Source organism: Pan paniscus, chromosome 19 (genome assembly GCF_029289425.2).
Source record: "Pan paniscus chromosome 19, NHGRI_mPanPan1-v2.0_pri, whole genome shotgun sequence".
In the NCBI taxonomy this organism is placed as follows: Eukaryota; Metazoa; Chordata; class Mammalia; order Primates; family Hominidae; genus Pan; species Pan paniscus.
Genome location: NC_073268.2, coordinates 22,538,218 through 22,552,517, shown reverse-complemented (window position 1 = coordinate 22,552,517; position 14,300 = coordinate 22,538,218). Strand labels below are relative to the sequence as shown.

At 43.6% G+C, this 14,300-nt stretch overlaps 1 non-coding gene across 1 annotated transcript; it reads right to left on the bottom strand.

Moving 5' to 3' along the window:
- Positions 1-8,171: 8,171 nt before the first annotated feature.
- Positions 8,172-8,233, bottom strand: LOC112437629 (U7 small nuclear RNA). The gene has a single exon (XR_003026191.1). It is a non-coding gene; the product is annotated as a U7 small nuclear RNA (small nuclear RNA).
- Between the last annotated feature and the right edge of the window lie 6,067 nt (positions 8,234-14,300).

Genomic DNA, 14,300 nt, shown 5'->3' with positions numbered 1-14,300 from the left:
GAGAGGAGTAAACAAAGCTAGAAAGAACCAGGTGTAGAGAATAGGAGGAAAGTGGCCTGATGAGAGAATAGATCAGAGAATGTTTTACCCTGAGGTTAGGGTATCCTCAGGAGGGATTGTGTGCTGGCTCAGGCCCAGTGAGGGTGGGCCAGAGTTCAGGGCCTGGAGGAAGAAGAAAAGCTTAAACAAAATGTGTTGTTTTTTTTTTTTTGAAACGGAGTTTCGCTCTTGTTGTCCAGGTTGGAGTGCACTGGCGCTATCTTGGCTCATAGCAACCTCCGCCTCCCAGATTTAAGAGATTCTCCTGCCTCAGCCTCCCGAGTAGCTGGGATTACAGGAATGCGCCACCATGCCCAGCTAATTTTTTGTATTTTTTAGTAGAGACAGGGTTTCTCCATGTTGGTCAGCCTGGTCTCGAAGTCCCAACTTCAGATTACAGGCTTAAGCCACCGAGCCCAGCCTTTTATTTATTTATTTATTTTTGAGACGGAGTCTCACTCTGTCACCCAGGCTGGAGTACAATGGCGTGATCTCGGCTCACTGCAACCTCCGCCTCCCGGGTTCAAGTGATTCTCCCACCTCAGCCTCCTGAGTAGCTGGGATTACAGACACACGCCATCATGCCTGGCTAATTTTTGTATTTTTGTAGAAACGGGTTTCACTATGTTGGCCAGGCTGGCCTTGAACTCCTGACCTCAGGTGATCTGCCCACGTTGGCCTCCCAAAGTGCTGAGATTACAGGTGTGAGCCACCACGCTGAACCAACAAAATTTGTTTAATGAGCATTTTGTTCATCATGATCAGTGTTGGGAAAACCAGTTTAGCTGGTCATTCATGAGGCAGAGAATAAGAATTTGAAGTTCTGTGTCTGTTCCTGTCACAGGTAAACAATGGGGGGCATCTGCGAGTCACATGGGGAAGGGTGGTTCTTGGCAGTAAACAAAAACATAGGGGATTCCTTTAACCTTGGATGTTTTCCAAGAGCACAGGGCTCAGGTGAAATTCACCACTGTTACCCCATACCCATTAGCTGTCACTCCCCACTCCTCTCTTCCCCGTCCCCTAGCAACCAGTAAGTTTTAAGTCTCTATAGATTTTCCTGTTCTGAACACTTCATATGAATGGAATCATACAATTTGTAGCCTTTTGTGTCTCGCTTCTTTTACTTAGCATGTTTTCAAGGTTGATCTATGTGTAGCATGTATCAATACTTCATTCCTCTTTATGGCTATATTCCATTGTATAAATATGCCCCATGGTGTTTATCCATTCATCAGCTGATGGACGTTTGAGTTGTTTCCATTTTTTTGTTTTTTTAAGAGACAGTCTCCCTGTTGCCCAAGCTGTTGTGCAATGGCACAATCATGGCTCACTGCAACCTCAAACTACTGGTCTCTAGCCATCCTCCTTCCTCAGCCTCCCAAGTAGCTTGGACTACTGGTCACAACAGGCTAATTTTTGTTTTTAGACGGAGTCTTGCTCTGTCACCCAGGCTGGAATACAGTGGCACAATCTCGGCTCACTGCAACCTCTGCCCCCTGGGTTCAAGCAATTCTCCTGCTTAAGCCTCCCGAGTAGCTGGGATTACAGGTGCGCATGACCACGTCTGGCTAATTTTTGTATTTTTAGTAGAGACGGGGTTTCACCATGTTGGTCAGGCTGGTCTCGAACTCCTGACCTCGTAATCCACCCACCTCAGCCTTCCAAAGTGCTGGGATTACAGGCGTGAGCCACCATGCCCAGCCTAAACCAAATATCTTTCCTCAAAAACTAGAATGCTTCTTGGCTTATTTCTGTTGATGGTGGGACCGTCCTATCAAACACCAGAGACTCCAACCTTAGAATTATATTTATCTCCTCTCTTTCTCTCATCTACTAAAGCAAATGAAATCCCAAATCCTGCCTTCCTTCCTTCATTATCACTCCCCTGTAATTCCCATTTCTGTGACTGTCTGTCTGATCCTGTTGTTACCAGCTGATGGCTGTTACTGTACTTTCCTAGTTTGTCTCTGTGTCTCCAAACTTTTCCTTCCAATTCATAATGCATTTTAGAATGAAAATTGATTTGAAAAACTGTAAATGATAGTTTGGAAGGTGCTGGGACTAGAAAAAAGGAGATCTAACAGGAGACTACTGCAATAGTCCCAGCAGGGGAAGATGATCATTTGAACTAGAGCATTATGGGGCACAGAGAGAGGACTGATGGGTGAGCACTATAGCATGAAAACCATCAGGGCTTGATGAATGAGTACATGTAGATACTGAAGGAGAAGGAGGAGTCTAAAATATTACAATTTTGGCTGGGTGCAGTGGCTCACGCCTGTAATTCCAGCACTTTGGGAGGCCAAGGCAGGTGGATCATTTGAGGTCAGGAGTTCAAGATCAGCCTGGCCAACATGGTGAAACCCTGTCTCTACCAAAAAATACAAAAACTAGCCGGGTGTGGTGGCGCATGCCTGTAGTCCCAGCTACTTGGGAGGCTGAGGCAGGAGAATCACTTGAACCCGGGAGGTAGAGGTTGCAGTGAGCTGAGATCACGCCACTGTATTCCAGCCTGGGTGACAGAGGAAGACTCTGTCTCAAACAAACAAACAAATTGGCAAATAAAGAGAATCAATGAAGCATTAATCCTACCTTTTCTGGCCGGATGAAGTAGCTCACGCCTGTAATCCTAACACTTTGGGAGGCCGAGGCAAGAGGATCACTTGAGGTCAGGAGTTCAAGACCAGCCTGGCCAACATGGTGAAGCCTCGTGTCTACTAAAAATACCAAAATTAGCCGGGCGTGCTTGTGCACACCTGTAATCCTAGCTATTCGGGAGACTGAGGCAGGAGAATCACTTGAGCCCAGGAGGCAGAGGTTGCAGTGAGCCGAGATCTCTCCATTGCACTCTTGCCTGGTGGACAAGAGTGAAACTCTGTTCCAAAAAAAAAAAAAAATCTTACCTTTTCTGTTTGGATTGTACCTCTGTGTAACCAAATAGCGGCTGGGTGAAGGAAAGCACTTATTTATAAAATAATTTCAGCTCATAAATAAAGAAGGAATGATGGATTTAGAATGTCACTATTTTGTAGCCTCTAGTGAAAAAATGAGCTAATGATCATTAATGCCCGCTAAAACTATTAGGCAGAAAATTGTGGGGAACTCTATTATATCAAAGTAACAACTCAACCCACTCACTAATCTTTGTATTTATTTATTTATTTTTTTTTGAGGCGGGAGAATGGCTTGAGCCTGGGAGGTCGAGGCTGCAATGAGCTGGGCTTGTGCCACTGCACTCCAGCCTGAGCGACAGAGTGAGACCCTATCTCAAAAAAAAAAAAAAAAATTAAGTATGATAGCAGCATTGTGGTTATGTTTTTAAAAAATTCGTACATTTTTGAGATATATACTGAAGTATTTACAGATGATATGATATCACATCTAAGATTTGATTCACAATAATTCTGGCGGAAGTAGATGGGATATAAATGAAACAAGCTGGACTATGTTGATTATGGTTGAAGCTGGGTGATATGTACATAGGGATTCATTATCCCGTCTCTGCCTTCTGTATCCTTAGGTTCCACACCCATGGATTCAATCAACTGTGGATAGAAATTATTAGGAAAAAAATTCCACAAAATTCCAAAAAGCAAAATATGAATTTGCCAAGTACTGTGTTGAATCCACAAAAATGAAGTGATGTGTGGGCATCGTATTAGGCCTAAGTAAGCTAGAGATGATTTAAAGTATATGAGAGGATGTGCATTAGGTTATATGCCAATACTACACCATTGTATTGTATTGTATTGTATTTTTTGAGACAGGGTCTTGCTCTGTCTCCCAGGCTGGAGTGCAGTGGCACGATCTCGGCTCACTGCAACCTCCGACACCTGGGTTCAAGCGATTCTCCTGCCACAGCCTCCCGAGTAGCTAGGTTTACAGGCACCCACCACCACGCCTGGCTTATTTTTGTATTTTTATTAGAGACAGAGTTTCACCATGTTGGCCAGGCTGGTCTCCAACTCCTTACCTCAAGTGATCTGCCCGCCTCAGCCTCCCAAAGTGCTGGGATTACAGACGTGAGCCACCAAGCCCCGCCTGAAGTTTCCCATAATAAAAAATACTAAGGTTGTTTTAAGGATGAAATGTGTTCACATCTGTAAAGGGACATATCAAAATGTTTGATACACAATGTGTGGCAAATAATGTGCATGACCCTTTTCCCTTTCTCTCACTTGAACCAATTCAGAACTGGTGTTCAAAGAGACTGTTTCTGTTAAACCCATTTTGTTGCACAAGAGAAGAGCCCCTTCCTTTCAACTTTCCAGTTGGAACCAAGACCAGACCTTTCAAACAAGCCACTTTCAGTAAACGCAGTAAGTGTTTAGCAGCTGTGCATATTAAAGCAAAACCATTTCATTTGTGGAATCGGGCCCTTTTCCCAGGAAACGGTGTTTCCATTTCACAACCTAACAGAACAGGAAGAGTGTAAACTCTTGTTCAGTTACAGATTCCTTGTGCTTCACTTAGATTTCCACATTTCTATTGTGCTCTGAGTGTGAGAGTCCAGCTGTGCGTTGGTGGAGTGACTCATTTTTCCATGGAGACACGTATTCCTATGAATCCCAGGGGCCTCTGATTGGTATGAAAGAGCAATCAGCACAGATGTAGTCCACAGATCCATCATATGACTTAAGAGAGATGATTTAAACGGTTTTTCCATGGGCTTAAATTGAAAGCGGCAACTGAGCTAGTCAGATTATTCATATGCTCCAAACCCTTTAGTGTTTACAAGTGGCTAAGAGTGGCTACTTGAGACCACAAAGGAATATTAATACAAGAGAAACAAAAGCATAATCTGTATTCTTTGGGTGTTTAAAAATCTCAATGAGGGCCGCGCGCGGTAGGTCATGCCTGTAATCCCAGCACTTTGGGAGGCCGAGGCAGGCAGATCATTTGAGGTCAGGAGTTTGAGACCAGCCTGGGCAACATGGCGAAATCCCGTCTTTACTAAAAATACAAAAATTAGCTGGGCATGGTGGAGCGCACCTATAATCCCAGCTACTCGGGAGGCCAAGGCAGGAAAAGGTTGCTTCAACCTGGGAGGCAGAGGTTGCAGTAAGCCAAGATCATGCCACTGCACTCCAGCCTGAGTGACAGTGAGACTCCGTCTCAAAAAAAGGCCAGGCGTGGTGACTCACGCCTGTAATCCCAGCACTCTGGGAGGCCGAGGCAGGTGGATTGCTTGAGGTCAGGAGTTCGAGACCAGCCTGGCCAACATGGTGAAACCCTGTCTCTACTAAAAACACAAAAATTAGCCAGGTGTGGTGGTACATGCCTGTAATCCCAGCTACTTGGGAGGCTGAGGCAGGACAATCGCTTGAACCTGTGAGACGGAGGTTGCAGTGGCCAAGATCGCATCACTGCACTCCAGCCTGGGCGACAGAGCGAGACTCTGTCTGAAAAAAAAAAAAAATCTCATTGAGGAAATAAATGTTAAGAAGTAGAAGAAGAATTCCCAAATAAGCAAATTATATACAATACAAATGGATATAAAATATATCAATCAATGTTTAGCAGCTCCAGGATAAGAGTAATCAAAATTGAAGTGGCTATCTGGAAAAAAAATTCACTTTTATTTTTATTTATTTATTTTATTTTTTGAGACGGAGTTTTGCTCTTTCGCCCAGGCTGGAGTGAAGTGGCACAATCTTAGCTTAATGCAACCTCCACCTCCTGGGTTCAAGCAATTCTCCTGCCTCAGCCTCCCAAGTAGCTGGGATTATAGGCTCCCGCCACCACGCCCAGCTACTTTTTGTATTTTTAGTAGGGATAGGGTTTTGTCATGTTGGCTAGGCTGGTCTTGAACTACTGACCTCAGGTGATCTGCCCACCTCGGCCTCCCAAAGTGCTAGGATTACAGGCATGAGCCACTGCGCCCGGCCAAAAAATTCACTTTTAAAACGTTTAAATTATTTTAAATTTACAGTGGTTTTTTTTTTTTTTTTTTTTTTTTTGAGATGACGTCTTGCTCTGTCGCCCAGGCTGGAGTGCAGTGATCTTGGCTCACTGCAACCTCCACCTCCCGGGTTCAAGCAATTCTCCTGCCTCAGCCTCCTGAGTAGCTGGGATTACAGGTGCATGCTGCCACATCTGGCTAATTTTTTTGTATTTTAGTAGAGACGGGGTTTCACCATGTTGCCCAGGCTGGTCGTGAACTCCTGAGCTCAGGCAATCTGCCCGCCTCGGCCTCCCAAAGTGCTGGGATTACAGGCGTGAGCCACCGCTCCCGGCCCAGAATTGTTTTTTAAAGTACAAAAGTATTATTTCTTCATGAACTATTTGCAAGTAAGTTGACAACCTGACAAGTTTTATCACCCCCAAATACTTTAGTGTGTATTTTCTCCAAACACACATACATAACCATATAGACAACATACATTTTGTAACCATAATACAATAATCAGTATCAGGAAATTAATCCTCAGCAGCTGATAAAATTTCACCATTTATCCCAATAATGTCTTTTATGCATAAACGATCCAATTAGACGTAATGCTTAGCAGTTACTGCATCGTTTTAGTATCCTTCAGTCAGGGAAATATTCTTTCTTTGGCTTTCATAACCTTGACACTTTTGATGATCATAGGACAGTTAATCTGCAAAATGTTGCTCAATTTGGACTTGTCTGATGTTTCCTCATGATTAGATTTAGGAAATGTATTATCTTTAGCAGGAATAGCATGAAAGGGATGCTGTGCTCTCATTGCATCCTGTCAGGTGGTACACAATTTTGATTTCCCCATTACTAGTGATGTTAGCCTTGATCATTAGGTTAAGGTGGTATCTGCCAGACTTTTCCAGTGTCAGGTTATCTTTTTTTTTTGAGATGGAGTCTCGCTTTGTTGCACAGGCTAAAGTGTAGAGGCACGATCTCGGCTCACTGCAACCTCCACATCCTAGTTTCAAGTGATTCTCCCACCTCGGTCTCCCAAGTAGCTGGGATTATAGGCAAGCGCCACCACCCCTGGCCAAATATATATATATGTATATGGAGAGATAGAGAGAGAGAGAGAGAGATGAGGTTTTGCTATGTTGCTTAGGCTGGTCTAGAACCTCTGGGCTCAGGCCGGGTGCTGTGGCTCAAGCCTTTAATCCCAGCATTTTGGGAGGCTGAGGTGGGCAGATCACTTAAGGCCAGGAGAGACCAGCCTGGGCAACATTGGCGAAACCCCGTCTCTACTAAAAATACAAAAACTAGCCAAGTGTGGCAGTGCACACCTGCAGTCCCAGCTACTCAGGAGGCTGAGGCAACAGAATCACTTGAGCCTGGGAGGCAAAGGTTGTAGTGAGCCTAGATGGTGCCACTGCACTCCAGCCTGGGCAACAGAGGAGACTCCATGACAAAAATAAATAAATTAATTAAATTAAATTAAAACAATAAATAAAACCCCTGGGCCCAAGTGATCCTCCTGCCTCGGCCTCCCAAAGTGCTGGGATTACAGACGTGAACCACCTCACCTGGCCTTATTTATTTATTTATTTATTTGAGATGGAGTCTCGCTCTGTCCCCCAGGCTGGGCTGGAGTGCAGTGGCACAATCTCGGCTGACTGCAACCTCTGCCTCCTGGGTTCAAGCAATTCTCCTGCCTCAGCCTCCTGAGTAGCTGGGATTACAGGTGCACACCACCATGCCCAGTTAATTTTTGTATTTTTAGTAGGGACGGGGTTTCATCATGTTGGCCAGGCTGGTCTCAAACTCCTGACCTCAAGTGATCTGCCCTCCTTGGCCTCCCAAAGTGCTGGGATTACAGCCACTGTGCCCAGCCCTTATTTATTTTTTTGAGACAAAGTCTCACTCTGTCGCCCAGGCTGGAATGCTGTGCCATGAACATGGCTCACTGCAGCCTCAACCTCCTGGGCTCAGCAATCCTCCCACCTCAGCCTCCCAATTAGCTAGGACTTACAAGTACATGCCACCTTACCTGACTAATTTTTTGTGTTTTTTTTTTTTTTTTGTAAAGACAGGATTTTTTTTTTTTTTTTTTTTTTTTTGTAGAGACAGGATCTCCCAGGCTGGTCTCAAATTCCTGGGTTCAAGCAATCCTCTGGCCTTGGCCTCCCCAGCTGTTGGGATTACAAGTGTCAGCCACTATGCCCGGACTATTTAAAAAAAATTTTTTTTGGAGAGTTTTCTGGTAAAAACTGGAAAACCTGCTAGACAGATTCTAAAAGAGCTGTAATACTTGATTTCTTTGACATTTTAATTTTTAGTCTGAAATTTTCATTTCCAAATTTTCAATTTCTATGCACAAAATTCTTTTTTTTTCTTTTTTTTACAGTTTTTCCTCCTCTGCTGAGGTTTCTTTTTTTTCCTTTTTTTTTCTTTTTGAGATGGAGTCCCACTCTGTCGCCCAGGCTAGAGTGCAATGGCGTGATCTCGGCTCACTACAACCTCCACCTCCCCGGTTAAAGCGATTCTCCTGCCTCAGCCTCCCGAGTAGGTAGGATTACAGGCACCCACCATCATACCCGGCTAATTTTTGTATTTTTGTAGAGATGGAGTTTCACCATGTTTGCCAGGCTGGTCTTGAACTCCTGACCTCAGGTGATCTGCCCAAGTTGGCCTCCCAAAGTTCTGGGATTACAGGCAGGAGCCACTGCGCCCGAGTGGAAAGTTCTAAAATTAATTGTGGCTATGGTTGCACAATTCTGTGAGTATTAAAAATTGTTGACTTGTATGCTTTAAATGGGTGAGTCATATGGTATATGAATTATATCTCAATAAAGCTATTACAACAAAAGATTCAGCAGTTTTCCAAATAGAACATATATATACTTTTTTTTCCTTTTCTTTTTTTTTCTTTTGCAGAAACAGGAACTATGTGTCCCAGGCTGGTCTCAAAATCTTGAGCTCAAGTGATCTTCCTGACCCAGCCTCCCAAATCGCTGGGATTACAGGTGTGAGCCACCATACCTGGCCTGAAAATAGAATATTTGGAAATAAAATGATAAATTCAATAAACGAAATCCCCAAGATTGGAGGAGACCCTAAACTGAATGAAAACAGAAATTAACTCATGTTACAAATGAACAACAAAACTGTACTGAAGGAGAAGTGGTATGGGAATAGCAATTATGACATTATATTGTGCATATTATAGAATTAAGCAAATGACATATAAAAGAATGTGGAAGCTAGAGTTCTCACTGTAGGAAAAAAGTAGATTTAAATATGAATTAGGGAATACAAAGGAATCTTAGATGGGTAGAACTGGTGTTAGAGGCATCAGTATAAACCCATAATTTCATATACATCTGTAGAGATAGAGCTAGAGGTTTGGCCTCTGTGTGTTGAAGGCTTAGAAGCAATAACACAATGTAACAATGAGCAGGCTTGGTACCAAGATCTTGGTTTCTAAATATTATTCCTCACAACAAAGAAACAGCTTCTTAGAGAAATGGATGACTTTAGGGCTGGAACAGGGAAAGTATAAGCTAAGCTTAAAATATCCTGTTGTGATAGAAATTAAGGAAGTCCCCTGCCACCCCCAACACCCCAGCAAAATGATGGGAATATGTCAAAAAACACAGGAGGAAGTTCCATTTCCAATTATGGCTGAGTAATTCCCATCACACCAAGTCTTCTGTAAATAAGAATGATAGACTCAGAGCAAAATATTAAAGAACAAACAAAAACTACCTGAAGGCATTAGCAAACAACAGGAGGAATATACTGCACAGAGGTGGATACCTGGAAGAGAAGAGGACTGAATGGGTTTCCTGTGTTTTTACAGCTTTTAGTCTAAGGGAAGTCCAAAGTCTGCAAAGTGAGTGGTTAAAACAAAGCTGGGGGTAGTGGTGTGCGCCTGTAGTCCCACCTACTCAGAAGGCTGACGTGTGAGGAAACCCTGAGCACAGGAGTTCAAGGCTGTAGAGCACTAAGATTGTGCCTGTGAATACCCACTGTATTCCAACCTAGGCAACACAGTAAGACCTCATCTCTTTTTTTTTTTTTTTTTTTTTTTGAGACAGAGTTTCACTCTGTTGCTCAGGCTGGAGTACAGTGGCGTGATCTCAGCTCACAGCAACCTCTGCCTTCCGGGTTCAAGTGATTCTCCTGCCTCGGTCTCTTGAGTAGCTGAGACTACAGCTATTTTTAGTGGAGACAGGGTTTCACCATGTTGCCCGGGCTGGTCTTGAACTCCTGACCTCAGGTGATCCGCCCGTTTCAGCCTCCCAAAGTGCTGGGATTACAGGCATGAACCACTGTGCCCGAGATCTTATCTCTTAAAACGACAACAACAACAACAAAAACAAAACAACAAAAACCCAAACCCCGCAGTCTTACTAGCTTGAATTGTTCAGGGCAACCCCAGCAGGTGGAAATAATGGGAGGAAATCCTATCAAAATAAGAGCCACAGAGAGGGAGGCTCAAATTCTGTGCATAAACTATAGTCCCAGCTACTCGGGAGTCCCAGTACCTGTAGTCCCAGCTACTTGGGAGGTTGAGGTGGGAGGCTCGCTTAAGCCCAGAAAGTCAAGGCTGTAGTGAGCTGTGATGATGCCACTGCACACCAGCCCGGGTGACAGAGTGAGACCCTGTCTCAAAAAAAAAAAAAAAAAAAAAAAAAAAAATTCAGAACTTTAAAAAATCACCCTGAAAAGAAACCCCATGCCCTTTTATTATTTTTTCACTTTTTTGACTTTATTATTTTTTCTTTAAAACAATATTTATTCTTTTTTGTTGAGACTGGGTGTCACTATGTTGCCCAGGCTAGTCTTGAACTCCTGGGCTCAAGCCATCTTCCTGCCTCAGCCTCCCAAAATGCTGAGATTACAGGTGTGAGCCACTGTGTCTGGCTAAGAAACCCCATGCCCTTTAGCCATCACGTTCCATTCTCCCCATCACCCCAGCCCTAGGCATTAATAATCCACTTTTTGCCTCTATAGATTTGTCTACTCTAGACATATCATATAAATGCAGTCACATATGTGGTCTTTTTTGACTGACTTCTTTCACTTACTATGTTTTCAAGGTTTTTGTTGTAACATGTGTCATTACTTCATCCCTTTTTATTGCTGAATAACATCTCATTGTATGGCTATACGACATTTTCTTTATCCATTCATCCATTGTTGAACATCTGGGTTGTTTCCAATTTTGGGCTATTGTGTATAATGCTGTTATGAACATTTGTGAACACGTTTTTCTGTGGACATTTGGTTTTTATTTCTCTTAGGTGTATACCTAGGAGTGGAATTGTTGGATTATATGGTAACTCTATGATAAGCCTTTCAAGAAATTGCCAGACTATTTTCCAAAGTAGTTGCCCCATTTTACATCTTCACCAGTAGTGAATGGGGGTTCCGATTTCTCCATATCTTCACCATGAATCTTTTTAAGAAAATAGATTATTGACCAGAGGTCAGGCATTCGAGGCCAGCCGGGCCAACATGGCGAAATCCCTCCTCTAATAAAAATATGAGTATTATTGGCCGGGCACGGTGGCTCATGCCTGTAATCCCAACACTTTGGGAGGCCGAGGCGGGTGGATCACGAGGACAGGAGATTGAGACCATCCTGGCTAACACGGTGAAACGCTATCTCTACTAAAAATGCGAAAAATTAGCCAGGTGTGGTGGCGGGCGCCTATAGTGCCAGCTACTTGGGAGGCTGAAGCAGGAGAATCGCCTGAACACAGGAGGCGGAGGTTGTAGTGAGCTAAGATCATGCCACTGCACTCCTGCATGGGTGACAGAGTGAGACTCTGTCTCAAAAACAAAACAAAACAAAAAACAAATATTAGCAGGCTGTGGTGATGCATGCCTATAATCTCAGCTACTCAGGAGGCTGAGGCAGGAGTATTGCTTGAACCCGGGAGGCAGAGGTTGCAGTGAGCTGAGATTGTGCCATTGCACTCCAGCCTGGGCAACAGAGCAAGACTCTGTCTCAAAAACAAAACAAAACAAAACAGATTATTGATATATAATTCACATACCACACAATTCACTCAAAGAGTGCAATTCAATGGTTTTGGTATATCATGTTAATTTTTAAAATTGTGGTAAAATATAAAAGTTGCCATTTTAACCATTATATATATACGTGTGTGTGTGTGTGTGTGTGTGTGTGTGTGTGTGTGTGTATATATATTTTTTTTTTTTTTGAGACGGAGTCTTGGTCTATTGCCAGGCTGGAGTGCAGTGGCATGATCTTGGCTCACTGCAACCTCTGCCTCCCAAGTTCAAGCAATTCTCCTGCCTCAGCCTCCCAAGTAGCTGGGACTATAGGCACACAACACCATGCTCAGCTAATTTTTGAATTTTTAAATTCTTACTCCTTCTAGGACTCTGATGACATAATTTTCTTTCTTTCTTTCCTTTTTTTTTTTTTTTGAGGCAGAGTCTCACTCTGCTGCCATGTGAACTATGTTGGCCAGGATGATCTTCTTGATCTCTTGACCTCGTGATCCGCCCACCCTGACCTCCCAAAATGCTGGGATTACAGGTGTGAGCCACTGTGCCCGGCTATATATATATATATATATATATATATATTTTTTTTTTTTTTTTTTTCTTTTGTAATATAGAGACGGAGCCTTGCTATGTTGCTCAGGCTACTCTTGAACTCCAGGCCTCAATGTATTCTCCCGCCTCAGCCTCCTAAAGTTCTGGGATTGTAGAAATGAGCCACTGTGCCTGGTCCCCATTTTAACCTTTTTTTTTTTTTTTGAGATGGAGTCTTGCTCTGTTGCCCAGGCTGGAGTGCAGTGGTATGATCTCGGCTCACTGCAACCTCCGCCTCTTGGGTTCAAGCAATTCTTCTGCCTCAGCCTCCCGAGTAGCTGGGATTACAGGCACTCGCCATCACACCCAGCTAATTTTTGTATTTTTAGTAGAGATGGGGTTTCACCATGTTGGTCAGGTAGTGCTCGAACTCCTGATCAAAGGTGATCCACCTGCCTCAGCCTCCCAAAGTGCTGGGATTACAGGCGTGAGACACCGCGCCCAGCCTTAACCATTTTTTAATGTAAAATTCAGTGGCATTAATTACACTGACAATGTGTGTAACTATCACCACTATTTATTTCCAAAATAAAAGAGAAATTCTGTTTCCATTAAACAACAATTCTCCATTCCCTGCTTCTCCTAGCCCCTGGTAATCTGTAATCTACTTTCTGTCTCTATAAATTTGCCTAGTCTAGTCTAGTCTAGATATTTCACTTAAGTGGAATCATACAATATTTGTCCTTTTACAATCTGGCTTATTTCACTTAGCATGTTTTCAAGTTTCATCCATGTTGTAGCATGTGTCATACTTTCATTCCTTTTTATGAAATTTAATTTTAATATTAAAGAATATTTCAGTCCAGGTGTGGTGGCTCATGCCTATAATCCCAGCACTTTGGGAGGCTGAGGTGGTCAGATTGCTTTGAGCTTAGGAGTTTGAGACCAGCCTAGGCAACATGGCCGAACCCTGTCTCTACTAAAATACAAAAATTAGCTGGCCATGATGGCGGGCGTCTGTAATCTCAGGTACTCGGGAGGCTGAGGCAGGAGAATTGCTTGACCCCGGGAGGCAGAAGGCGGAGGTTGCCGTGAGCCGAGATTGTGCCACTGCACTCCAGCCTGGGCAGCAGAGCGAGACTCTGCCTCAAAAAAGAAAAGAAAAGAAAGAAAGGGGAGAGAGGGAGAGGGAGAGAGGGAGAGAGGGAGGGAGAGAGAGAGAGAGAGAGAGAGAGAATGAATTATGTCGTCAGAGTCCTAGAAGGAGTAAGAATGTAAGACCGAAAACTTATTCAAAGAAATAATGGGCTGGGTGCGGTGATTCACGCCTGTAATCCCAGCACTTTGGGAGCCCGAGGCAGGAGGATCACCAGGTCAGGAGATCGAGACCATCCAGGCTAATATGGTGAAACCCCGTCTCTACTAAAAATACAAAAAAAAATTACCCGATGTGGTGGCGGGCGCCTGTAGTCCCAGTTACTCGGGAGGCTGGGGCAGGAGAATGGCGTGAACCCGGGAGGCGGAGCTTGCAGTGAGCCGAGATTGTGCCACTGCACTCCAACCTGGGCGACAGAGCGAGAGACTGTCTCAAAAAAAAAAAAAGAAGAAATAATGGCAGAAAATTCCTCAAATTTGACAAGAGACCTAGAACTACAAGTTCAAGAAGCTGAGAAAACCACAAACATGATAAACTCAAAGAAATCTATGCCAGGACACGTAATAATCCAACTCCTGAAAACTAATAACAAAGAAAAAATCTTGACAGCAGTAAGAGAAAAACATCTTTCTCATAAGGGAAAAACAG